Here is a 26,185-nt window from a genome sequence, read left to right as displayed (position 1 = left end):
GGAAATATCGGCATATTGGATATCGACAAAAAATCCAATATCGTGCATCCCTACTTTTTTGGATGACCAAAATGTTACAATTAACTTTTATGAACTGAAAACACACTACGCAGCTACGCCTATACTCTGTGAATCTGTGGTTACGCCACAGTTACGTTATGTAATCAACGTTGTCGCCATGGTACCGACTTGTCAATCGCAATGTAGCCATGCCCTAAAGCATATGCTGCTTTATCATCTATTTTACTCTAAATTGGGCCATAATTTACTAAATGAACTCATGAAATCATGCTGTATTGAAGAAGACTTGATACTAGCGATTGAGACCGTAAACCCATTAAGAAAGTGTTTACTGGGATCATAGATCAAGTGAGAAGTAGGGTCATATTCTCATAGACTTCCATACAATCGGACTTCTTTTTGCAGCCAGTGGAGTCGCCCCCTGCTGGCCATTAGAAAGAATGCAGGTTTAAGGCACTTCTGCATTGGCTTCACTCTTCAAACCGGGAGCTACCCACTTGTTCCATATGATACAGAAATGAGGGGGATCTAGCTAGCGTTAGCATTAGCTGTTTCTCTATCAGGGGCCAAGTTGTGACCACAGCAACAGAATCCTGTCACGTCAGCGCTCCGTGCATCACCCAGTGATTCGAATCATGACCTTCTGTAGCAGACGGAAACACGGACTAACATGAGGAGTGCTCAAAACACAGATGGGAATAAGCAACAGTTAACAACGTCAGCCTCAGTGTTGCCAACTATTTTCTGAGGGAAGTAGCTAAAGCCTGTAGATGTCACTTGATGATGTCATGCTAATTTACATATCTATGACGTCATGACATAATTACATATACATATGTCGTGGAAAAATCCTTCAGATGGGACAATGAATCTTCAGGTGTCCCACAACATATTTGTCCAAAACTCAAAGAAGCTTATTGAAACTGGCAGAGTTCAATGCAAAATAGATTTACTGTGTATTGAGCAAAATACAAGCAAACTGAGTCTGGTCCACGGAGCAGCACTGAGACACAGTCTCAAAAACACTTCCTTATATACTCTGTTCAACTCCTCCTATTGTGGAGCCCTTCCCGTAAGCTCCTCTCATAGTGATGTCACTAATGACCTTGCAATATGTTACAGGATCAATTTTATATCACAAAAATATATTTATTTGGTCAAATTTGATAAGGGAAGCTGTGTTCAGCTAAGGCCAGTCACATAGGCAACAGATTCTGAAACTTTCATGGACAAGTTTTGGCGCGTCATATGTCCCTGACACTTACCATTATCTCTACATTGGTTAAAATAATGCTACAATGGTTACCAGTATGTGCTGTTCTCATGCGCTCAGAGTGAGGTGATACTGTTTAATCAGAGAGCTACATTAGCACTCGTTCACTGAGAAATACTGGTGACTAAATCTAGTGAGAAAGTCACTAAGTTGGCAACACTGTTCATCCTCCTGTTGTTTAACTACCTGTGTGTACTTTGGAATTAAAGTGACACAGATATTGCATGAATCAAATTACAGTCCCGACGTCATCAGTCTGTACAAATATTCACACCTACTTGAGAACACTAATGTAGGGGGCACTATCACTGCAAGACAATGAATTACATTTAAATTTCTTCTTTGTGATAATTACAATTTTGACCAAATAAGCACACAAGTCAAAACAAACACCAAGTATATATACTGTATTCTGATTTCTTGATAATTTTATTTCAGTTCGACTTTAATTTATTCATTTCATTTATTACCATTCTCCATATGAGTATGAGCTTAAGGTTTTTCCGCGTATTAAACCACCAGGAACAAGTCCAGCAAGTTTCCTACATACTGTATGAGGAAGGAAGAAAAGAATGAGGGAAGCAAGGAAAGATGAGCGACTAAACAACAGTCTGGCCTCAGGCTCTAGTCATACCGTATCACACTGCTATCACATCCTATATGATGACTCATTCTGTTTCCTATTACCTTCTCAGGACCCTAGTAATGATACAGTGTGTTTGCCCCGTAACAAATACCTCACTGGGACTCAGGCAGTGTGTGAATGCATAAGCTCATGGTGAAAGGCTTCATTTACACACACATACACTCAAACACACACACACACACACAAACACACAGGTTGTTCCCAGCAGTCTGAATCATACGACTCATCTTACAAACATAAACAGGGCTTCTTTACCTCAAGCAAACACATTCTTTAAACACATATCTTCCCCCTCACACACAAACCCATACACAGTCTATATATCCGTAGAGTGTCATTAAACCCTAACCAACCCCAGCTAGTGTATGCCCATAACAAAGGTTCAGAGATGTGTTATTAGTAATAATGTGTACCTACCCTGAGAAATTCCCACAGTGATCCCATAGCTCAGAGCTATGGCATCTCTTGTGTAGCTATAGATTTTTATATGGTTGTTTTCAGGCCTTTTTCTGCTTTGTGAGGTAACATACAGCAGACAGTGAGGGAAGAAAATGAGATGGGGGAGTAGATCTGTTTGAACACACAGGGACAAAGGAGGAATAGAGCCTGTAAGAGAGAATTATGATGTCAAGCATGTCACTTTAAAAAGGAACGCAGGTATAGAACTTGAGAATACTTTTGTGATGATACTCAATATCTTACACACTGTAATGATTAGATTATTGTCTTTTGGTAGGTATGAGGTATAGAAAACTCTAGGATCCTGCCTTTAAAGGTACAATACAGAGTGCTGTGTAAGATGTATGCAAAATACACCCTCTGCAGGTGCGAAGATGAATGACTGATTTGGGAGACTTAATGGGGTGTTTTGGGACTCAGGAGTGACTGTATCTACAGCACATATCGAGGCACTCATCTACTCATAGAGAAGCCTATTAATAATAGGCTTCTCTATGAGTGGGTGAGTGCTCATAGAGTGTTGTTTAATAGGCTATTAAACAGGATGGGAAAGGCATCAGATGCTAGGCTAGGGGCTGTTTGATAAAACCAAAAAAATGAAAGGTATATTACTATTTTCCATGCCACAATATCCCAGTTTCATCCATATTCATCATTCATATGTCTAAAACCAGGATATGATGCTAACACGCAGAAACATTAAGAGGACCCTCCAAATCATTTAACACCATCCTCATATCGGTCTCCTAATGACCTCACTCGTGACTGTGTGACAACAGAAATGCCTCTCTCTCTGGAGGACATGGCAATGTTGGGCGGTTACCTTTAAATTTGAGTATATTTAGACATTCATTATCCCCACAAGATGGTGATCACCTGACTTTTTATCCAGCTCCAGCAAGTTGATATGTCTCAACAACTATTGGATGGACTTCCATTGACTTTGTAGTCGTGCCAGGTCTAAAATTTGTGTCGAATTCTGTGCGAACACACTGTTAGGGCTTTATTTTAATTGCACAGACACAAGTACAAAGTGCAAAGTGGTAGGTTTGGGATGCACAGACAGGTGCAGGCTTCTCCAAGCTCACCTGCTATTTTGTTTCATATCTGTGCAGCAGCTAGGTGAAGTGGAATATAGTTCAGAGGGTGTGGCGATTAATAAACACAATGTATTTATCATCCTCATCTCTGTTCGCTTAAATACAGAAAGTGATAAGTAGCAATGAAGGACACAAAACAGAGCGCAGAGGCAGGATAAAGGTAGGAAATTCCACTTTAATCCGAGCCACCAGGAGGAGGTTGTGAATAGGAGGCTGGTTGGTTGATAAGTGGAAAAAATGTCTCTCCCTTCTTCTGGATGCCAGACACTAACACAAGATGCTGTAAAGGAGACAGAAATAACACAGGGAAATGCCTCAGTGCACGCTGCTACAAGACACACACACACACACATACGCAAGCAGGACCGCTGCCCATTTGGAATATATACTGTATATATATCTACACATGTATAGACAAGAACATCCATACAACACAACATATTCACACTGATACTGATACACACACACATACTCAGGGTTTGCGGCGGTAAGCTATTTATACAAACAAGCCAATCCAGCTCAGACAGGGTGAACTGCAGAGGTATAAAAGATGCGGCTGTGGAGACAGAATAGGATAAACACTAACAACAGAATAGAGAGAGGCTGCTGAAAATCTCATTAAATGTAAATTGAAAAACAGACTAAAAATGTCTTCCAGAGCGATAGCCGAGGTGGCTGCGTCGCTTTTTCATCTTCTCTACAACTTTCACGAGTCGATACACCTCCACTTTCACTCTCTCGCCCGCTCTCTTCCTCTCTCTCTCTCTGTCACACAAACACATCTCAGTGTCTGCTAGTGTTTGTGTGTGTGTGTGTGTTCCTGTTGTAGTTTTATCATTCTTTTTATACCATTGGAGTGGGGATGTTTATTACACAGGCAGGTCATTTTGGCTGGTTTCACTCTCAAGGGTGTAGCTAAAAAAACAAACCTAGGTTCTGTGCATATGCAGGCTCCATTTTCATGTACGTACAATTGTGGGATTAAATAATTAAACACATTCATCTGCAGTGGTTAATTAGGGTAATCAGCAATTAACCATATTTAAAACCGAAAAAATAAAAATGTGAAACTATGTGTTCTTTAGTGTGAACAATCTGACATCTCAGTACACCAGATTCTTTTCTAAATACACTGGACAATTAGCGTGTATAATGAGATTTGTTTGGAGAAGAACATTATAGAACATTTTTCTTCCATTGTTATTTAGGTATTTATAATGACCTCTGCGTATGATGAAGGTAGAGGGAAAGTCATCTTACTTTTCTGGCCTCTAGGTGAAATGGGCCTCTTAAGATTGTATATTATACGCATCTTAAAACTGTATAATACTTAAAACAAGCAACTTTGGGGTTTTCTGGGGTTTAAAGTGCCAACCATCACCACTTTACTGCATGCTGTTCCCCATCTCTCTCCCTTCATTTACTGTCATCTCTACTGTTGTCTCTCTAATAATGGCATAAAATACAAAAATCACTACTTTACTGTATCTGTGCAAATATTTTCAGTATAAATTGCTTCTAGTTTGTCAGGCTGTGGGAAAGTTTTACAAATGTCAAACCTTTATGATTTGAAAATTCATACTGCAAAAAGTAATAACTGACCCTGTTTGAAGTTTGAGGTGTCCTGTCAACAGTCTAACACACATCTCTTTTATAATGGCGACCTATCGGCAAAATGCTTTTTCTTTTTAAAAGTTGCAGTACCTTGGCTGGCCACTGTGACAAACTGGCAGCATGGCTGACTTGCAATGTTGTATCCAGCTCTCTTATTATATCTGTTTTCTCTTAGATTGCTGTCTTTCTCACCCCCTGTGTTTTTCTTTTCTCTTTTAGTAGCCAGACTTTTTCGGAAAATATACGATTTACTGAATGTTCTCCTGGACTGTGTTGCACCTGCAGTACATAAATCCATCAATAAGTTTGTGTGTAAAATCCTTCTTGAGTTCTTAGTTATTGTAGTAATGTATAAATCTGTTGCTAGGAAACATCTGTGTCACCATATAATAGAGTTGTGAAGTTGGAGGAAATCCGTAAGTAAAAATCCTGTCACTGAGCTTAAAATCTGGTCACGTGTTCCACTAATGGTGGGTGGAAACAAAGAAAACTAATTTTACAATCTACAGAGTGAATAAGTTCGGTTTGAACTGAGTGAATTCAGCAACTATGGCACCATGTTTTATTTACAACTTCAGCAATGAAACATTTTCAATCCATTGGGCTCTGATTCGCGCCCCATGGCTTCTTCTCCATTACAACGGTAGCCCTGGGTCATGGGTATTGTAGTACTCTTAGCCGTCCACCAAATTCATAGACAAAACCATTATTTCTCAGAAACGTGTTTTTTTTTCTGTGAAATGTAATGAAAGGGTCTGGTCAGATATGTCTACCATATTTCTTATTACTTCTTTAATCTAAACGGGTCAGATATTAGCAAGCTAACGTTAGCTTTGTAATTCGGTTCACTCAGCTAGCTTACACAACAGTTACACTGCACAGTTAGTAGGTGTAAATACTTACTAACAAATTTCTATGTAAGAACTAATTTGTGTGGTGCAACAGTTTTAATTTAGTGACACGTAAATCTCCACTTAGTAAACACTTATGTTATAAGCAGGCTAAGAATGAACTAAGGAACAGCTGGTGCAAGAATCTCCAGGTCTCTCCAGTGTCAGCATCAGTGCATTGTCACAGTTGGACGCATCTGTTCACTCGTCCTAATGTTTGGTAAGGAGGAAATCCCAGAGATCAGCTGTCAGTCACTGGTTTAAAGTGCAGTCAATGGACAGTCTTCATAAGGCAGTAGTGTGTGAGTGTGTGAGGCGTGTCAGAGTTTCAGCCACACACAAACTCCATCACACAGGTAAGGCAGCTGTGCTGCGGAGGTCCGTCAGAAGCAGAGCTGTCAATCAACTCTTCCTCTCCGTCTCTGAGGCGACCCCCTCTCACCCCGCTCTCCCCCTCATCCATCTATTCTTTCACAGCTGGCTTCTGTCTGCCCACCGCTCCCTCTCTAACTCCTTCACACACACTCCCACATTATCATCTCTCTGTGGGCATTTGTCATTCTCCACCTCTTACCTTCTTTTCATTCTGAGCCTCATCTGACACACTGACCACGGGTTCCACATTATTTTTTGTTCTTTTTTTCACTCCATCTGTCTTTCTCCTCTTTCAGTCTCTCGTTGGCTGACTTTAGTATTCACAACCGCTCTTACTCATTTGACTTTTCCTCTCACACTCTATTAATTTCCCTTTGAGCACCCCCTTCTCTGTGTTTCTCTCTATGTCTCTCTGCCTTGCTGAGGTGGTCTAGATGGTAGATGAGTCACTGCAGCTTTTGCCACTCTGCAGATGATTTATCTGCCCACAAGGAAGCAGGGAAGGGAATGATGGAGGGATGTGTGTGTGTAAGTCAGAGAGAGAGGGGGACATTAAAGAAAAAGGAGAGAAAGATGAAGGGAAGGGGAGGCGGGTGAGGGGAGACCGGGGGAGAAGCAGCCAACCTGCTGGCATCGTACTCTTTCAAATGGAAGAAAATAGTCTGTCGACTGTCAAGAAAAATGCTCCAGACGAATATTTAATTCATCAAAGAACCCCTGACGTTTTAATAAATTAGATAGGAATGTTATAAACACAGATCAGACTTTATTTTCCTGCATTTTGATTTTTTCCCCTCTTTTCTCCACTTTTACAGAAGACGTGTCGTTGTCAACCCGACCACCTTTCAGCAAAGTGTCACGCATCAAACATCTGCTGTTACTGGCATGTTTGTAGCAGGGCTGAAAAGTAACAGAAACATGATAGGGGGAGAGAAGAGGAGAAGAGAGGAGAGGAAACATGAGGAAAGAAGAAAAGAGGAGAGTAAAGGAGAGGAAATGAGGGCAAAAGGAGAAGAGAGAGAAGACAAGAGGAGAGGAGATAAAAGTAAAGGAAATGAAAAAAGCAGAAAAGAGGGCAGGAAAAGAAAAGAGGAGAGAAAAGGAAATAAGGAGACAGTAAAGACGGAGAGGAAAGGAGGGGAAAGTAAAGAAAATGAAGAGAAAGGAGAGGAGAGAAGAAAAGAAACTGAAACAAAAGGGGAGCAAAGGAGAGGAGATAAGAGGAGAAAAGGGGGAAGGAAAAGAAAGTGAGAATAAGGCCAGCCTGTCCAGCCTGACACACCAGACATCACGCAGAAAACCTGCGCAAGGAGACAGGAGAAAGGGGGGATGGAAGGAGGGAGGGTTTGATGGATAGAGGCGGAGTGGGAGGGAGTGTTTGATGTAGGGAAGGAGGGAGAGTGTGATGAAGGGATGCAGGGGAGGAGAGGAGAGGATGCTGAGAGAAGCAGCCAGGAGGGAATTTATTGCAATCATTACACTTGATGGACTCACTGAAGCTGCACTTCATACACACTGTCTGGCTCCTGTTTGTGTGTGTGTGTGTGTGTGTGTGTGTGTGTGTGTGTGTGTGTGGTGGGAGGCTTCATATTTACACACACGCACGCACACACACACACAGTCTGGTTGAGCATTTGTCTGTGTTTTCTTTAGCGAGAGGGAGGGGAGGAGATGCGGGGAAATGGGGAAGGTAGTCTGAGTTTCTCTGTCATTTTCTGTCTGGCCGCCTCTTCCGACAAGGTATTCTTTTTTACATCCGTTTACGTCGGCTATTTCCCTTCTTTTCTTCTTCTCCCTTCATTTACGTCCCAGACAAAAGCGAAAATCACACCTCAATATGCACCACAGTGCTATCATAGCACACTTGCGTTGGTTTCCCAGTGGCACCGACACTTCTGCTCCAACGGAGAGTGATGACATCATATAGTGCTCGCTACTTTGCAGAAGTAAACTAAGCTGTGATGGCTCGAGCTACACGGTTCAAACAAATGTATACTTATGAAGTTTTTCCAACGTTATCTACAGATTTTTTAATGTTGATTGCACAACAATTAGTAGAGACAAATCTCTGTTGCACTGAAGCGCTGCTGCCATTACTGCAGTGGCAGAGCGGATGTGAACATATGAAAGCAGAGATGTTTGGCTTAATCACGGTCCACAGGCACCTCCTCTGACAGATGACGGTAGTCTGTATGAATGTGGAAGTTGTCCAGTCTCTAAAACTAGTCTGAAATTAATTATTATGACTCAGGCTTTGTGAGAAAATAACATTAACGCACGCCTTTGTCTGACCTCCACAGTCTGAATGTTAAAGTGCTGTGTGGAGTACCTAATTTAAGCCAGCAAACATGAGGATTTAATGGAATTTTATGAAAGTAAAATTGATTTCATGGAGCAGAGGCTTATGACTTTTATTTTTTTTCCTTTTTTCCATGTCTCAGTTTCTTGTTACTGATAACAGCACAACTCACAGCACAGAAAAGATGTCTAGCTGTCTGTAAAAACTGGACTTAATTTGGTTGAAAAGTTAAATGTAGAAGATTATATACTGTATTTTAAGGGAATACTAATGCGCTCAATAAGTGAAATCCTTTACATACATCACAGTGCAGGTTTACATATGAGTCACCTCTGAATCAATGGCAACTAGTCTACTTTCGCCTACATCCTGGATTCATCTATTAAACTTATAATCATTAAGATTTTTATCATAAAACCCCATTTCTTTATACTATTTATAGCCATTCAATGTATTAGCATTCTGTAATTGCCTCTCTGTAAAATAGTTTCTTTGCTAGTAATGGAGTCAGTGCGTGGCTCTCTTGTACTCATGCACAAGGGATTCACAAGAAACAATGCATGCACCTCTACCGGACATGCTGCAGAACACAAAAACTGCTGCGTGTGCATATTTAACATCATGCGGAAGACAACTTTCAAGCATGAGTTCAGTGTTCCTGTGTTGGACGACACTGTCGATTAAGTCTTTAAGTCTCCATTGAATCCCTGATGGTCACTACATGCGTCATTTTGAACTGAACTCTGGGACCAGGTGTCACTAAATTAACCAGGACTGAAATCTTTAATCTGGATTAATTGATTTTTTTGGGCACATGAGGGATGAAACACAACACTCACATATTTTCAATTTATAAGTAGATTGGCTAACATGTTAGCTAACAGTTGTATATTTACACGTCCAGCAGACACACAGCAACATTAGCATTCCTTTGGTTGTGTTTCTGACCAACATTCACTCTCCTTCTAGCTCTGATTTTGTCTCCACCAACTATGTTTACCAGCTAACTGTTAACTTAGTTTCTCTGTTGTTTAGCTCTCGTCAGGTAGTGTAAAGTGGGTTCGTTGGAGCTTTTTCACTGAAAACAGCTGCTTGCTTGTAGCTAGAAACGAGGTTGATGAGAGCGGTGAGACTGAATCTGTAAAACCAAAACAATAAGCTGAAAGACACTAAAATGCAACAACTTTTATAATTTTATAATCAGAGCAGATTTAAGGATTAAAACTTTGAACATTTTGCGTGTTCAAGAAAAGTTGTTTGTTTGACATCAATTAATAATCATGTTTTTCTCTTAACAAGTTTAATAATCTACTATTCATCACTTCTACTATTCACTTCCTTCCATATTTTGTGTCTATCTCTGCACTTCTGGTCCCACAAGACCAGCAATTTGATCAGATCACATTTAGGCTCTGAGAAATTGTCATGGCACTTTTCACTATTTTTGGCATTTTCTAATAATCATCAGCTGCAGCCCGAAAACATTTAGCTTCTATTAACCTTCTTTGGCATCTGCAGCTGTCAGCCAAGTTAGCTGTTCACCCACCCAGCCAGCGAACCACCCATTCAGCATGCCTGCCAGTCACCCAGACAGCCACCCTCCCCGCCAGCCAGACAGCCAGTCTGCGTATCCCAGAGCAGCAGTCGCCCAGCGGTGCTCGAGTGACAGCGCTCAGATTTAAAACCCGGCAGCAGCGTTTTGTTTCTGCCCCGCTGACTCTTCCTATAACCTAACCAGGCTTTATCAGCCCTGCACAGGCTGCACTGGGCTGGATACAGCACCTGGTGGAGGGGAGGGAGGAGAGGTGAGAGAAACAGACAGAAATAATAAGAGGGAAGAAGAGGTGGTGGCAAATAAAAACGACCGAACCTGTGTGAGGAAATGGGAGCAAAGAGAAGGGGGAAAAAAAGCAGACGGAGGAGAGGAAAGAGGAGTGCAGGGGGTGTAATGGAGCAACTGGGGAGCTCTTCACACTTCACTGTGGTCTTGCCCTGTAAATGACCCTGTCATCAGTTTGCGTGTGTGTATATTTATGCGTGTGTGTGTGCAGCTTCCGACAGGTGTCTGATATTGAATCCTGCTACCTGACACACTGTCGTCTGCCAGACTCACAACCCCCCCCCTCCCAAACACACACACACACACACACACACACATTCAGCATGTCTTTAGATCAGAGATGGATTTGTCCCTTGGTGGGCTGGATGAAAAATGACTTTGCCGCCTTGGGATGAGTGTACATTTGACTGAGTCCAGTTCATTCAGGGGTGTGGAGGTGTGGAGGTGTGGAGTGTGTGAACGATGTCTAAGTGAACTGAAAGTCACCTTGACTTGTTTCTTCTTGTTAATTGCTATTGATCAGCAAGGACAGCAGAACTCCTTGATTTTTTTTTAAGGCAGATCAAAGATCCTTGAGTAAAACCTACAAAAACATGACTGAAGGAGAAACACTTGGCCTTTCTTTATAAATTCAATTAACCTACCAGTTAAATTAAACATTCATGAACATTCGCCTGAGATCTGGCATTAAGCAGTTGTTTCATGACTACCTGAAGGGTTCCTGATTACTCTGCATCAGCTCTCTTCCTCTCTTCACCTCTGCCCGTTCCTGCCTCCTTTTTAACACATTTAAAAACACATTTAAAGGGCCAGTGCGTAGGATTTAGTGACATATAGCAGGGAGGTTGCAGACTGCAACCAACTGAATACACCTCCCCTCCCCTTCCAAGTGTGTAGAAGAACCTACAGTGGCTGCGAAAATCATGAAAGGCCCTCTCTAGTGCCAGTGTTTGGTTTGTCCATTCTGGGCTACTGTAGAAACATGGCGGTGCAACATGGTGGCCTCCGTGCAAGACGATGCTCCCTATGTAGATATAAAGGGCTCATTCTAAGTTAACGAAAACACAATGATTTTTATTTTCAGGTGATTATACACTGATTAAAATATACTTATGAATATTATAGTCCAGTTCTGCTAAGTCCATTCTGCACACACTGCGCCTTTAAGAAAGCTGAGTGGCAGTTTGCTGTTAATGTGAAAAGATAATGGGTCCCACACAGGGTGCAGTCATGTGAGGGTTCTCGGTGAGGTGAGGACGTACAGCTGGGTGCAACTTGAGCCGAGGTGGCAGGAACCCAAGCTTTCCCACAACTGTTGCACCAAACCAGTAAGTCACATCATCATTTCCACTGTCACTGTAGCGTTTTTCACATACAACGGGGCTGCACTGTGGTCAGATATATTTATTTAATATATCTATTAAAGAAAAACTAAATAGAATTTGAAAAGTAATCTCTATATATTTGCATTAATGAAATGGCAATAAGACTTGCTGCTGGAGCCCACTATCTACTTCATGGCTTGAACTGGAGCCATAAATCGACCCTTCCAATATATCTGCTGATATTAGCTTACTGCAGACATATTGTATCAGTGTATAAGTAACAAGATATTGTTTTATAAAAATTCCAAAGATATGTTTAGCATAATATAGAAAGAATATTTTGTCCACTAGAGAGCATTGAGCAAATTTATTTTTCAACTGTAAAATGTCAAGCTTAACAACTTGTTTTCGTTATATTTATGTTAATATATCAAAGAATTTATGGATAATATACTTGTGGAATGGACATTTGATCTCAGGACAAGACTGAATCCAAAATTAGCTGACAAAATGAATACTTAAACTATTTAAAAAAAATAATTTTCCATTCTCATAGAGCTTATTGTGTTACAGGAAGTTACGCCTATAAAGCATCTGTGATTGAATGATACTAAAGAAGGAGGAAAGAGAAGGAAAGATGTCAAAATAAAGATAAACAAGGAGAGAAACATGAAAAGATCCCAGCATCCTAACCTTCCTCCCCTTCATCCTCCCCATACCCGTATGCTTCTTTAAAACTGTCCCATACACTCCAGTATACAGCCCTCTCCTCTCAGATGCTCCTTCTCCTCTCTACCACAGCATCATCCGGGTCCTCCTCTGCTCTCCCACCCACCCCTGCCTCCCAGACTCCTGCCTCCCCTCTCTTGAAGAGCTAACGCCTCCCGCTCTTATTCAAACAAGCCTCGTTGACCTCGTCACACCTCTCCCCCCACTCAGACCTCGTTGTCTCTTCTCTACCTCTCGCTTTGTTCTTTCTCTTTACGCTTCATCTCAGATCTGAAAACTTCAAACGAGTCTCTTTTAAATGGGCCTCTGTGTCTCACTTAGACTTTTTGAGTTCCCTCCGTTAAAGACTAGCTAGAGTGTGTTTGTAACTTCCGTAACACTAGCGGAGCATAACAAAGCACTGGGTTTGACTGACCTTTTCTGCGCTGTGGTGTGTGTGAAGCCATGTGCTGATGGACGGCGGCGGGACCTCTGAAATGCCTGCATCACACACACACACACACACACACACAGACACACACACACTCACAAGCTTTGGTCACACTGCCTGTTTTTACTCTGAACTATGCTTTTAAAATGTTTAATATAGCCTTGGGCTCGTGGCAACTGCTTTGATCCTCAGCGAGGTTTGTCAGTGAATATTTTCATGCTAGCACAGCCAATCACTCTTGAAATCAGTGAGTGTATCTTGTCCTTTCTGCATGTGTTGGCTGTCTCTAGTCCCTGCTTAAATATGAAGTGAGGCTAAAACTGTAGCATGGGGTTAAAGACAAGATTCCTTCTTCAAACTTTCCTTTTCTGCAACACATTTCCTCTCCAGCCTCTCCTTCTCTGTCCTCCTTCTCTTCGTCTTCATCCAGGCGTCGCATACCAAAGAGTTGAGGACAGGACGTGCCTCATATCTGCAGCCAAACTCTGGACTCTTGCTCTGCTGCGGTAAAGAGCAGCTCAACTCGACCCTGCTCTGCCAAGGCGGCGGCGGTTCTGAATGAATGGGTAAATCACCTTTTTAAAAATGATAACGATTAGGACGAAGGGACTAGTTCAGAGCTCAGAGCTGTCTGCCATCTCTGCAGAGGGGCAGATCTTTCCCTCTGCGTGCAAGAAATGCATCATATTTATGAAAGATAACCATACAAGATGAGAAGAGAGACGGTTCACTATCAGACATTTGGTTTCCTTCTGCAGGAGTCATACGCAGAGACGACAGGCAGGTTCGAGTGTAGATCTGATAGGGCCAGGCGGGAAGCCAGAGCACAGAGATGCTTTTGCCAATCAATGTCATCATGAAACACACAAACACACACACACACACACATAGACAGGCCTACATACAGTAATCCTGTGTGTGGAAGAGTAGTGAAATAATTTGTGCTGCTCTAGGTTTTGCAGCCCGGCGTTATCAGAGTTATCAGGCAGGCAGATCTGCAGCAAAGAGAACGTGGCTTGGATTGAAAACAGACACACTGTCAAGATGAGTGTGTGTGTGTGTGTGTGTGTGTGTGTGTGTGTGAGAGAGAGAAAGTTAGTGTGTGTGCTCTTTAGATACAAGAGTTGTGAAGGTTTCAAAACCAAGATGACTATCTGCTTAAAGTTTTTCTTTTTTTTTATTTTACTCAGTCAGCCATTTCATTCAAAAGCAGTTACTGTTTTGTACTCACCTTTATGTGAAACATTATAAGCACAATGTGAATAAAAAGTGACGCCTGTGGGAATCAAACCCCTCATCCTGTCAGTGTTTGGATCCATAAGCAGGTTTTGATTATTAACTTAGCACAGTACAAAGGTGCAAGCCTAAAAATATCAAAAACGATACACTCAAGATGTCCTAGTTATAGTGGCTGTAAATCCCAAAACTTCATATAGCCCCTGGAATCCCTCCCAAATATCCCAAATGTCCTGCTTGTGATTTTAAATGTACATTTATTTATAACAACAAAGGTAAAAAAGGAACAGAAAATGGTTGTGGGGCCCTAAGTACCTGCTTTATTCACTCATATCTCAAGCTAGCTCTGGCTTTAGTTACTGAGATCACACTGCATTAGAACACCTACCACTTTATATGCACTGGAGGTTTTATATTTAGATTGTGTCACCTCTAAAGGTTACATCTGAACAACAGACAGGACCCTGAGCCACCTGACTGAACAGAAACAGGAAGTGCTGATCAATGCACATCCAGGCTGCCCGACTGGACTTCCACCATTTGTTCTAAGATGGTTCTTTCCAAGCCACTGAGGACCTTGGGGTCATGTTATTTTAATACTAAGACAGGCTTTTACCCGTATTTATCATGTTCATTGGAATCACACTACATTGACTGGAAATTATACTATTTGGGGAATGGTGAACTACTTTTCCTGATATGTGAAGTGCTACTGGTAATCACAATAAAACTCTGGTCAGTTGGTTTTTGTTGGAAGATTTCTTGAATGTGGACAGTTACTGCACACTTGTATATGTAAAGTCAGGATTGCAAGTTGCTGATTTTTCTTAGTTTATTCAATATGATCATCTTATTATGTTCCTTTTAGTGTGTCTAGTCTACATCTGTTGATTCTTGACTTTGATTCAGCTGCTTTCTGCAACTGTGCAATTTCCCAGCGGAGATTATTCAAGATTCATTTCATCTCTCATCTATATGCTACATTATGTGTCTCTGGAGTATTTTTATACCTCTAAACCTCTGTCTAGCAATTTGTTTTCAGCTGGTGCTGTGATTCATCGGTAAACGAAGCTTGACACAAAGGAGGGATTCTTGCATCAAGTCCTACAGTGTGTGGTTATTGATAGGATCCTAAACAGTTTAAGTCTGAAGAGCTATGACACATATGGGTTCAGTTTCCCCCTTAAGAGTATCTGTTGTCTGGTAAACAGGCAGGAATGTTTTCCACATGCGTGCTGTCCCAGGTGAGCTCTGACAATAAGGTTCATTGGTGTGGAGTGGGGGAGAGGGGGGGAAGACGTGGGACGCAGCCCTGAGGAGAGATCCTGCCTAGAAGAATGAAACTGATTAGCTATGTTGGGTGGGGATTGAGGAGCTATTTTACTTCTGTGGTTCTCAGGGGCTGAGCACACAGTTTCCAGCCTTTGTGTGTTTAACTGCATCAGAAGAGCTGATGAATGGCCTATTTAACGAAACCTCCCTGATGAGCAAAAGTGAAATCGCAAGAACATGAAAGAACAAAAAAAAAGCAGCCCTAAACACAGTTCATGTATGTTATTCAAACGACCTTGACGAGCTCAGACTAAATCTGTGAACATGAACATTTTGAAAGGAAGAAATCTCCACGGCTCATTTACTCTCAGTGAATGGGACTGATGTGTAAATTAACAGAGACCCATAACGACGTAATACTACAATAAAATGTTGAATCTGTCGTGGTCACAGGTAGATTACTGACAAAACAGTGGCATGGGCAGATGAAGTGCTACCATAATTGCACACAGTGGGCTCACCAAAGATTTACAGAAATGTTTCTTCAAGAGTACAAAAAAAAGAAAACAAGAGTTGAGTAAAACTTGACAGGGCCAATATGAACATTTTGATGAAACTTGATGTCCACAGATTTCATCTGTATTATTCAGAATCAGATAGAGTTGCGTGTGATGTAGGGTGGATTCACCCTGTGCTCTCCTAAAAGACTGCAGCAAAACCATAAGATGGTAGAGATGAAGACCTGGGCTGCAGCCAGGAAGAGGACCGACCACATTCATGTTCAAAGTCTGCAGTCACATACACTGAATCAAAGACACACTCAATGTTCTCCATCCTTAAGATAGAGGACAGCATCTGAACTTGAAACTGGCTTTGTGCGTCTGTGTGGTATTTAGGTGACCAGCACAGAGAGCACAGTGCACAGGTGGGAGGAGAGGCCCAGACAGGTGGAAGGTTCATTCAAATGAAGCAGTGTGAAGATATTTGTCGTATTTTGGTTGAAATTTTTGTCCTCGATGTTGGGCTGAAAACAGACATCTCAGAATACATGCTGCACATGTGCTGCAATAATGGATTAATACTTGAAATATATATGTAATTTAAGTTAAACCGTCTCCTCAGCTGGCTCCTTTCAATGTGAAGGAGTAACGGTTCTACTCCGAACTCCTGTACCATGTCCGAGCTCTTGTACCATACGTTGACCTGTTGTCACTGACATGTTGATGTTGATGATGTGAATGTTTGAATGCTGCTGCTAGACCGAGTTATATTTATTTTATTTATGTGAACTGGGAAACTGAATTGCCCTTCTGGGATAAATAAAGTTGTCTGAATCTAAATCACCCTATCTCTAACACTGAGTCCAGACACTCTCCAGAACTCAAATCTGCTGCTTGTCCGCAATCTCATTCTTTCAGTCACTACAAAGCTCATAACCATAGATCAGGATTGGAACGTAAAAGATTAAATTAGCATATATATCTTTCTGCCACCGTTTAAAGTCTCCATGGCACCCTCTTGCCCCCCATGAATATTTCTCTAGATCCACCGCTGTTTTGCATGTTGCACTGCTGCACATGTATGAACCAAAACAGCAGGTGTGCATGGAGACGCACAGTCGGTGCACCTTTAGACCTACTACGCTGCACTTGTTGTTGCACTCGCACAGTTCAAATAGGCCCCTATGTGTTAGCCAAGATATTCTATTGTACAAGCACAACATCCCTGCTTAAAACAATACAGAATAGCATGTAGCCTATATGGCAAAATTGACTCTGCTGCTAAATCTGACCATTGCAACCTAATTTCCCTCAAAACATGATTATATTGTATATACAGGAAGCTAAGCAGTAAGGTAGCTTGCTAACTAATTAGCAAGCTAGCAGCCTTGGCAAGTTAAGTCCACTAAATTCAGTCATGTTGTACAACTGATATACACAAAAAGCTAGTCTTTGCTTAAAAATCAAGCAAAAACAAACAAAAAACCTAAAGTTTGCAGTTAGTTTAGTAGCACTACAGATCAAAAGTTTGGGTTGAGATGTAGAAATGAGACTAGCAAATTCAACTATTGTGCTTGTATTAGCCTGTGCGAGATATATTGAGGAATGTAGCAGTCCTTATCAACTTAACTGATTACTGCACAAAGCTTCATACCAGAGTCTGGTGTAGTATCACTGGGTAAACCCTTACACTGTGTATCACCAAGTGCTAACACTTTAAAACTGCAGATTAAAAGCCTAGCACATCCCATTTATAATACATGACCTGTGTCTAACACCTGTGGCAGACAATTACACTTCAGATAGACGATGAAAATACACAAATAAATGACAGCGGAACAGTCTATTCATTATCTGGTGCTATTGTTCATTTATAGCTGGGGTGATAAGACATTTTGAGGGATCAATAAATTAGGACAACATGAATATAAATATTTGTATTCACTACTGTAATTAGCTTAACAAAGCCAAGCAAAAATCTTACAATGAGATTAGATCCTGAATGTTAATGTAATTTGTGTGGGTTTAAACTGCTCGCTGGTGTTCAGATCGATGATCAGAATGCAGAACATGTATTTATGTGTGAAACTTATTGATTTCTCTGTGTTATAAGTTAATAACAAATTCAAATAGATTATTATCACATATTTCCTTTATCCAAAAACACCTGTCTACCCCCAGTGAAGGCAAAAACCTTTCTGTGACATTGAAGAATCTTAATTTGTTATTTTTTTCCCCAGCTTTTCAAATTAAATATGACATAATTCCTATATAAAGATTAGCGGATGGGGACCCAGCTATAGGCTCTGTGTTGTAAGGCCATAACATGTTTTCTTGTGCTGTCTGAGTGGAGACAGCAGAGAGAGGAGCTGCCTGCACCAATAACACCAACCATCTGTTGGACGCCAAAGAGGACTCTGTCTCGCACCTCCCTCCTCCTCTCTGTGGCTCTTTCTCCCTCTCACTCTGTTTATCTTTACTCTCTATCCCTTTGCCTCTACAGTATATATATAATATCTCTGGCTCTGTCTGTGTTCTCTCTCTGTGTGGCTCCTTCTCTCCTTCCATCTTCCCCTCCTCTATTAATCTGTTTTTCTTACCCTCCCCTCTGTCTCTATCTTTGAGGGCAGCCAGAGAACAGGGTGGGGTTGGATTTGGGAAAGAAGAGAAAAGTTGAAGTATAAAACAGAGGAATGTGGTGGAGTTTAATAGTTTACATCACGGTTCCATTTATTCCAGTTAATTTGTTGAAAGTGTGTAGGTTGAAATAGAAAGTCTTTGAGAAAGGCATTAAAACACCACCGAGTCAGCAGGTGTTAACTTAGCAAAAACCTACTAAACTAGAGCACACCTCAAGCATAATTGAGACATTACTGTCTCTCTGTGTGTGTGTGTGTGTGTGTGTGTGTGTGTGTGTGTGTGTTAACGAGTGTATGACCCAGTTGTATTTTGCTTACTGTGCACACCTGACAACACAGACTCACCCGCTACCACAATAAACCCATTGTGCGATGTATTGCGGTTTGTATGCACTTACAGGTGCATGTATGTGTGTGTGTGTATGTGTGTGTGTGTATGTGTGTGTGTGTGTGTGTATGTGTGAGAAAATGAACCACTACTGAGGGTTTGATTACAGACTGATAGTGATTCCTGTCAACTCATCAGTAGACAACAGGACATGGATAGGAGGAAGAAGTAGAGATTTTATGTGTATGTGCGTGCATGTGTGTGTGTGTGTGTGTGTGTGTGTGTGTGTGTGTGTGTAGTGAGGGTGGGAGGCTAGGGCAATGGGGGAAATAAAAGATCCAAACAGCAACAAAGACCTTCATGGTTCTCAAATTTAATCCAGTGTCTCCAAGTGTCCGTCTTGTTCCAGTATCTCCAGTCTTTCTGGCTGTTTCCAGTCTTTGTAGGAATGTCTTGTGTCTGACGTTATCTTTGTGTTGCTGATTGTAACATTGGAGCTCTCTACATTAAAAAAATGAAGACAGACAGAATTCAAGAGCAAAAAAGCAAGTTATGTTTTTATGAAATATTTGCAACATACTCTTAAGTGTAAAGAAACACTGGCACTTTATGATGTATTACAGTGATCAGCCGCTTATATGGATCAAAAAGTTTGGGACAGAATCATTCCTATACAAATGCTGTTTAAAGAATTTGCTTATAGTAATCAAGTAGTCTGCTTACAGTGTTCATTTTGGGTCTTTTCATGCATGACAACAGCTGTGCTAAATGCTAACGCCAGCATGATAAATGCTCACAATGACTACGCCAACATATACCATGCTTACCATCTCAATTTAGCATGTTAGCATGCTAATTAGCACAGCTGAGGCTGATGGGGATGTTATTAGTTTTATTAGTTATATTTTTAGATGCCTGTATTTCACTACCATCTTGGTGTTTTACTGGAGCCAGAAAATCTTTGTTTGGAGACCTGTCAATCAAGCAAATCAAGCCCATACATACAGTAAACCTGTCTTTTGCCGTCTAGACACATTAATCAACTGTTGTTTAGGAAAAAACATATTTTTTATCTTTTGAGAGAGAAGTTGAGACTTTTGGATTAGAATTCAATAACCAGGCTGATACATGTTCACGTGTCTTTAAAAATTTTTTTTTTCTATCATCTACCGCAAGACAAAGAGACAGTTACATCCTTGCGCAGTAACGTTCACAAGTTGCTGTTAGGCTACATCTTTTTCAAATCTCCTAGTTAACGAGCCCTGCTTTACAAAGCTGGGACACGAAGCCACAAGGCAAAACTATAAATCAAGGTGACTTACAGTAAATTATAATATTTATGACATGATGGAGTGTGTGTTTATTCTAACACTCCAGGATTGACAGTATCTCTCACAAATCTTCCTGTAATAGTTAAGCGGTGTATGAGTGCTACTTTGACAGGGGCTAATTAAAGAGAGGAGTGAATGGAGGGGTGGAGGTCAGGAGGAAAATTTGAGTTCCAGCTTCATCTCTAAACTGCTTAGTTGTCCAGTTGTAGTTTTATAGCTGTTCACTGTTACAAAATTACACATTTTTTGGCTGTTTATACCATCAAACAGGTTTAATATTACAGACGCCCTTATTACTAGTTGTGTTCTGATTGAAGACCAGATAGGACTTCCTGTTCATGGTTAAGATGCACCTGGACACACATCTTATCTTTTTCAAAAAGGTCCCTCCACACATTTCAAGACATAAAAATGCTCTATTTTCAACAATAGTTTTTGTCTGACATGTTTTTTTCCCCCCACGCAAAAATTTCTATTACCTAGTTAAAATGCTTAAAATGAAATCAAATCTTTCTGTGGCATACTGGACTGTCACCAAACTAGTTGTGATGTCAAATCACGCTCGTAGTTACATGTCTTACACATTTAATGTGAGCACAGAGAAACTTCTCCCTCCAGCAGATGGATGTCAAAACAAACTCGGCACGTACATCATCCTGCACAGAGGAGAGTGTGGCTACGTGATGTAAAAAATGTGTTTTTCTGATGTTCCTTCACTTGGAAGGAACATCAGAAAAACACATTTTTGAGTGAATGACTTTTAATTAATTTTGAGTTTAACATTTTGTCTGACCTCCAAAAAAATAAATAAAAAAAAACAAAATACTAGCCGATCAGCAGATTCTACAAACACTCGTCTCCTACTTATTCATAAATGTCTTGTGTCAGCAACACACGAAAGGATGGATGTGCCTGAAATATCAATGCAGGACAGCACTTGCATACACGTATGTGCACACACACACACTCATGAATTATTATATATTATTATTGAATAATCAATGTTAGAACGTAACGCGTTGGCTGGTCATGTTGATCTAGCTTATCGAGATGAAAGAAATCTCATCAGTGTGGCTGTGAAAATGAACTGGCATTGCTTTGTGTAATCACAGCAGGTCTGGTGTTTTTTGGGAGGAAAAGTGGTGGCCTGTAATTTAACTGTGCACAAGAGGGAGCCATATAGATTTTTCTTGGAACATGTTCCCATGACCCAGGAGGACTGGAGCAAGGTGTGAAGCTCTGGATACAACAGTATTTCCCTTAACAAAGAATATGCTGGAGTCTTACCCACAATTTATAAAACACCATGATGGCGCGACTTGAGGTCTTCTGAAAATGATTTTGACCTTAATTACACACTGCAAGACAGAGTCAGTCTGTACTGAATGAATCTACAGCACTTTACTGTACCGCTTTTCTCCTGATTATATATAGAGAGCTCTCTTGTCTTGTCAGTGGGTGTAGTGAAGCAGCAATATCTTTTTATTTCAGCTTAATATTGAAGTTATTTGTCATAGAGCATTTTTTAGTCATTCTATTTTAGTGCTGGCAATATATCCATATTATATCCATATCGTGATATGAGACTAGATATCGTCTTATCGTAATATTGTGTCTTTTCCTGGTTTTAAAGGCTGCATTACAGTAAAGTGATGTAATTTTATGAAGTTACCAGACTGTTTAGCTGTTCTATCATTAGCCTCCCTCCCCTTACTCATTATATCCACATTACCGATGATTATTTATCAAAAATCTCATTGTGTAAATATTTTGTGAAAGCACCAATGTTGTCACAACATCAATATCGAGGTATTTGGTCAAAAATATTGTGATATTTAATTTTGTCCATATCTAATCTATTTTGACGGTCAATTGAATGCAGTAATTTAACTGTCGACTTGGGAAATCATTTAAAATGTGCACCCCAGTGCACACACACACACACACCAACTTGAGCCAAACATCCAAAAAATCCAAAAATGATCTCTAGCGATAGCAAAACGAGCTGGTGTCAAAAGCAGGAAGCCAACTATCTGTCTGTATGACAGGCTGGTAGTGTGTGGTGTTAGTGACAGACCTGAACCACTGACCAGAGAACGGATGTGTAGGTCGGCATGCAGACACACACGCGTGCACGCACACATAAACACAGCAGTGTGTCAAAAAGGAAGCCAGCCACAGGAGTCTAGCACTGGCCTGTCAGCTGCTGCCAAGGCCAGCACACACACACACACACACACACAAACACACACACACACAAACACACACACACACGCCTCATCCTCCCTCTGTGCGGACTTATTATAAGTCCATTCCCACCTTCACCTTATATCTGACAAGTAAGTACTATTACACACTGTACTGTCATACAGCCACACCTACTTTACAACACACACACCTGAACACACACTACCTCTAATGTAGTGAAGGTCAGGTTTCTCATCAGTGTCCTGTCCGAGTGTGTAGACCACACTGAAAACCACACAGCACGGACACACTGTCCTGTCTGTGCAGCTGGAGGGACGGAGCCGGGCAATGTCACTGCAGGGAAGCTGGCTGTCAGCGGCACAGGAAGGACCAGCAGTAACAACATCATACTGATGGAAGACTAAACAAATTCATATGTGCTGGAGCAGGTTACAACTGTGTCATGGTCACACTTTCACTTAAAATAAACAAGAAAATAGGAATCAGAAAATCTTAAAGTCAACTACAATGCTTCAACTTGCATTACTGCCTCGAAGATAACGAGCAGCAGTGTCACCACCCAAACAGCCACCACGTAAAAATGTCATTTATTTATTTTTGTTTATATTTGAGTTAGTTTATTTAGTTATTGTATATAATTTAGCCTTTAATTGCATTTGGTTCTTTTACCTTTTTTATCTCATTGTTGGCTGCTGTAGCATTTTAATTTAATAAAGTATCTATCTATCTATCTATCTATTTATCTATCTATCTATCAAAAACAAACTCAATTCAGAAAACAGATTATATTAGTTCTTGTCCTACAGTGGTCCACTCTGCTATCCAACTGTATTCTAACAAGTCTGCACATTTTTTAAATGGCACAAAGATAACCAGAAGATCAAATCTAGTTTATATATAGTTTTGGGTTCTTGTTTTTGTGCAGAATATATCTACAACTACAATGTATTTGAGACTAACTTTGCTCTCATGTTGCTCTAATTTGTCTTTATAATATGACTTTTTGACACTTCCATACTTTTGTTAATCAAATTGCTTTGCTTACAGGCAGATAGCACTGTTGAGCTCATAGGACTTGGTTTTACAATCCCATACCCTCCTTCACCCTCCTTCCTCAGTGTCCATCAACAGCACACTCAAAAATCAGTTTTTAGTCCATACACCAACTGTTTTGAGGATACTTAATTTTGTCACTACATACTCAAAAACCTGCTTAGAGTTAGGGTGTGGTGTGGATTTGGGACACAGCCTTACATCCATGCTGCTCTGTGAGGCTATGCTAAATGCTAACGCCAGCATGATAAATGCTCACAATGACCATGCCAACATATACCATGCCTACCATCTTAATTTAGTGTGTTAGCATGAAAATTAGCACTAAAAACAAAGTACAGCTGAGGCTGATGAGAATGTTATTAGTTTCATTTGGTTTTTTTTTTGGTTTTTTAGATGCCTGTATTTGGTTTTCACCACCATCTTTGTGTATTTTTCGTGTCTTTTGTACTAAAGCCAAAAAATCCTGTCAATCAAGCTAATCAAGTCCATACATACACTAAACCTGTCTTTTGCCATCTAGACACATTTAAAATGAGCAATTAATCAACTATTGTTTAGGAATAAATATATTTTTTATCATTTGAGAGAGAAGTTGTGACTTTTGTATTAGAATTGAATACAGTCTGAGACTTTTAGCAGCCATTAGAGGAAGAGCAGCGAGTGACCTCTGTCTCCACCACTCCGCTATGGAGGCTGCCTCAGACAGATGGTCAGATGAGACAGACAGGCATATACAGCCACTGTGAGATATGTAGAGAAGCAGATATTCATTCAGTCACACAAACATTTTGACATTTAGCAGATGTTGATATGACAGCTTCTGCCCCACTGAAGAGCTGTGTAACCATGGCATCAAAACCATTTAGTAGAGACATTTTTTGTAGTTATCTGTGCTGCTACCTGCATCTTTCGTTCTGATTTGGTTTCAATGCAGCCACTGTCTGTGACAGACCTGTGATTAACTACACTGTAGTTAATACAATCCCACGTAAAGTTGTGTAGGAGATGGAAGTCCATTGATTTAACATGACAGACTGCACGAAATATATGCCAAAAGAGGAAGAGGAGGAGAAAAGTGCATTTGCTCCCAGACGAAAGCCAGCTTATAGCTTGTACGCACAATTTAACCCGGCTTATCTCTGCAGGCTTTGCATCTCTCTGACATCCCCCCTACACACACACACACACACACACACAAAGAACATTACACTCCTATTTACATGAAACACCACAACAGGTTCTAGTTGCGGTTAATGTTAAGAGTCATTTCTAGATCCGACTCCCCTCGAGCAAGGAAAGTAAAGCAGTAGTGTGTTATGGTAGGGAGATAAAGGTGAGAGACAGAGTGAGGGAGGCAGACACGTAGAGAGAGAGAGAGAGAGAGAGAGAGAGAGAGAGAGAGCAGAGGAGCAGAGAGGACGACACAGTGCTGCATTGCAGCAGCAGAGCCAACAAATGTTACTACTTTGTGAAGCAGGGCCCTGTTTGCTATGACAATGCTATCTCAGAGAGTTATCTAAAGGTCCCTTCCCTCTGAATATGATCATGACTCATGTATGACCCAGAGGAGGAAGAAGGACACTTGGTCAGACACATAATGGCCTCTTTATCAGCCTATAAGTCTCCTGTCCTACTATATCTCAATGTCATTTATCTTTCCCTTCACTCCAGAGGATAATAATGCGCAAGCAAGGGAGGATGAGGAGACGCGTGTTTATGTGCTTTATGGGCTATCTGTCGCTCTAAGCGCAGCGTCGCTTTCATCGGAGATGAAATGTGTTTCAACCTCGTCAGGGGCATTTTGAGTGTTGATGGTGATAATGGTAACTTTATTCGTAAAGCGCTCTTCAACAAACAAAGTTTACAGAGTGCTGTGAGGGAGGGGAAAAAGAGAAAAAGAGATTCAAGGTTAGGCGGTAAAGAAAAAGACAGCAGAGAGAAACAAAGACCAGGGTTTTATATCTTTTTTTTTTTTTTAAATATTTTTTTGATTCACATGCTGCACTGCTGAGACATTCAGCAGGGAGATGTTGTTTACTACAACATGGCCTGAAAAACAGGATCACTAACAGCTATTTAAAACAAAAGTCAAATCATAAGTATTCCCTCTAATCTAGACCAACTTAATGCTGCATTGCTGAGAGACAGAGAGGGAGGGAGGGAGACAGACAGAGACGGGGAGGGAGGTGGAGGGAAGGGCAAAGCTTTGGGGACACTGCTGCATCCAGTCAGCCAGCACAGACAGCCAGTCAGTCAGTCAGTAGTCAGGCTATGGCTGTCAGTCAGTGTTGCTGCTGCAGAGTGGCGCAGTGCCACACTCTCTCTCTCTCTGTCTGTGTCATTCTTTCTATGGTAGCTCTCTCTTTCCACTCTTCAACATCCATCCCACCTCTCTCTCTCTCTCTCTGCTTTTCTTTTCTAAATTCCTGTCCTTCACTCTTCCATATTCATATCCTTTCATTTCCTATCCCATCTTCAACTCCTCTCGTCTCCCAACATCGCCGCCGCTTCTCTCCTCCCTTATCCACATTCGTCCTGCACTCCTCCTTTCCTCTTTAAATCTACTTTCATCTTGTCTGCCTACAATTTTATCCTCATTTTGCTATTCTGTCCT

General features: G+C 41.0%; 1 protein-coding gene across 1 annotated transcript in view; it reads right to left on the bottom strand.

The window, feature by feature from the left end:
• LOC137191948 (low-density lipoprotein receptor class A domain-containing protein 4-like) overlaps positions 1-26,185 on the bottom strand; it is a 228,506-nt gene that overhangs the window by 176,309 nt on the left and 26,012 nt on the right. The gene's annotated exons all lie outside the window — the stretch shown is intronic.

Source organism: Thunnus thynnus, chromosome 10, assembly GCF_963924715.1.
Source record: "Thunnus thynnus chromosome 10, fThuThy2.1, whole genome shotgun sequence".
NCBI lineage: Eukaryota > Metazoa > Chordata > Actinopteri > Scombriformes > Scombridae > Thunnus > Thunnus thynnus.
This window is presented reverse-complemented; position numbering and strand designations above follow the sequence as displayed.